Source organism: Meleagris gallopavo, chromosome 1 (genome assembly GCF_000146605.3).
Source record: "Meleagris gallopavo isolate NT-WF06-2002-E0010 breed Aviagen turkey brand Nicholas breeding stock chromosome 1, Turkey_5.1, whole genome shotgun sequence".
In the NCBI taxonomy this organism is placed as follows: domain Eukaryota; kingdom Metazoa; phylum Chordata; class Aves; order Galliformes; family Phasianidae; genus Meleagris; species Meleagris gallopavo.
In genome coordinates, this window is record NC_015011.2 from 73,143,668 (window position 1) to 73,146,621 (window position 2,954).

The window sequence follows — 2,954 nt, forward strand, 5'->3', positions numbered from 1 at the left end:
AAAAAAAAAAACAGTTAAAAAACCAATTTTTTTTACATAGTTAGCAATACATGAACAACATAGGTGGTGTTTTCTTAAAAGCAAATCAGAGAAGTAAGCAAATGTCTCCTTCCACGGTAAAACAAGTAGTATTGCTAGCAACATTTCAAGCACAAAGACTTGGCAACTTTTAACTGAAGAAGTTCTCACACCTCTAGTACTGCAAAATGCATTGCAAATACTATTTAGAGCAGTTCAGCACCTCCATGCTGTGCCTTCAGGATGATGTAGGAAACATTAGTGCCATTATCGCTACAAGTATCACTGCCTGCCACTGGGTTCCCCATTATCTACCTGCGCTATAGAAGGTGCGTGTCTTCTTCTTGACTGGCAGTAGAATTCCTGGATCCTCACATAAATCTTTTTTCTGCTTGTTCTCACCATGACTACTTCCAGATTTCAGGAATGAAGATGCTGTGTAGGATTGCTGACCTACAATACTGGCTGAAGTACAGATCACTGACCTGCAAGTAGTTGGGCCATATACATCCTCTAACAGTGCTAGCTTGCAGAAATCTCCAGAGATTGCACCAGGTACCTTCTTAGCACACGTTCCACTTATGCATTTTTTTTTTTCCCCCCCACATTTTCAGTCACATCAGAGTAATAACCTTCATGCTGTTTGAGTGACCCTGAATTATCTGTGGATGCCTGTGTAAACATAACCACAGGAAGAGGAGGCACAGAATTTATGTTGCTGAGGAAATCTGACAACTGCCCACACACTGAGGCAAGGTTGAGTGGAAGGGCTGTTGAGTCTTGAGAAGTTGACCCAGTGGCCTGCAGCATGCAGTAACTGCCATCTTCCTCCTTCACAAGGCTGGTCTTATCTTCTGTTCCCAGGGTATCCCCAAGTTCTTTTATAGTTGCAAGTTGGAATGTAACTAGCGCATTACTCCCCATACTGTGTCCACCGAGAGGATCAGCATCAATCACAAAGTGCTCAGTGTTCAGTGATAAGCCCTCCTTGCTGTCCTTACACTCTACAAGGAAGAAGAAAAAAAAAAGAAAAAGAAAGGTGTTTCCCAGACTGACTCATATGTATGCTTTCTTACCCAGGTGCGCCAAGATAAGTTTTAGTCATGGAAAAGGGGAAGCATTGTACTAAAAATTAACAGTGGAAAAAAGACAAACATACTTCGAGAGTTCAAAATAAGACTGTGACCAGGATAGAAAAAGAAAAAGAATACAATATGGTCAACATAGAGATATTTAAACATCTAATCTCAGAAAAGCCTCATCTTGAGAGAAAAAATGCCTGCAAAAACAGTCAAATGCAAACTGTAGAAGTAATTAATACTAAGCATATATACACACACAAATCGAGAGAAAGCTGCATATCACTAACAGTAGTACTTTTAAAGAAAACAGCACTGTGAATAACAGAAGCCTTTGAAATAATAAAAAAAAATCTATGATATATAAAGATACCAAATGACTCCTTGCAAAAACAAGCTAAAGACAAATGAAAGCCAGACTCTGATCTATTCTGTCAGCAGTGATTATCTGTCAAACAGCACCACATTTCATTATAGAGGTTTCTGTTTCTATCATACTGAAGTTGATCAAAATTAAAACAAAACAAAACAACAAATTGTAAATTTTATGAACATTTATTAACTGACTTAACTTTCTTCAGCTTCAGACACAACAGTAATGAATAACAGACCTAAGGATGGGCAATGAAGAAGGTACCTGAAGACAAAGATAGATGAAGTCCAACTAACTTTAATAAAAAGCAGTGACTGCATTATGCTAACAGATATCAAATAGTAGAAGATAGTTAAGAAACAACACAGCAAGAGAAATAAAATGGTCAACCATTAGTTTAATAGAACAAAAAATAAAATGTGTTCTTTTCCAGCTGGAATGTACATTTTCAAACCAAAAAATCTCATTGAGTGTCTCAGAATGCATGTAGAATTCAGTGTGACTTACAGGTGGGTGTTCTGTTTTGTTTGTTTTTAAGGGGTGGCTATTACTTAAGAGCAGAAAGTAGAATAAAAAAATTAGAACTGTATTTCTGCTTCTTTCTGGAAAGAGGAAGATTTGAGCAGATTGCTGGCAGTTGTAAGTGTCTACAGAGAATATAAGTCAATTTAATTGGGGAGCAAAGCATTTAAAAAAAAAATCATTTCACTCTATCCTACTTTTTACTTATAGTGGCACAATGTCAAAATAAAGAACTTGCTTTCTGATCCAAAGCCTCTTTCTTAAACAATTGTTAATTGAGTAGGAAACTCACAGCATCAGTCAATTGGGTCAGCATTCATGGAAGTACAAATGGACAACAGACTGCTTCCAAGACCTCTCAATTTGCCTTTTTACAGGATTAAGAGAACTGAATCAGTATTACAGGAAAAAGACAGTAGCAAAAAACTATGTACCCATTATAATATGATCTTGTTAAGCAGCAAGTTTCCTTTGCTGTTACATGAGATTAAATACACAGACAGGAGGGGCCAAGAGCTAAGGGAGGAAAAAGCTATGTATACGTATCCTATGTAATTCCCTTTTCCACTGTCCTTCCTGCTTTATCTTGTTTCAGTCCTGTTCTTGCTTATTACACGATAAAACTAGTATTTTCACATCATTCATCCTGTCATACTGTGCCTCAAATTAGAAATAATACTTTCAGCTTCATGATTTAAAGACACTTCCAACTAGTTTTTACTTTTATTTATGCACTAGTATGCATTTAAATCACAAAACCTGTTTTGAAGTCATATGCCAATTCCTTGTATCCTTAGTAGAGACAGATCAAAAGCAGGGATTTTTGCACCACCTGCAGGAATAATCCTTTCATCAAAAAAGGAAGTCTGCCACCTCTATTTCTTAGACACAAAGCAAAGACCTAATAACCCAAAACTTGGTATCAACAAGAAGATACCTGAAATGAAAAGTAAAACTTCGGA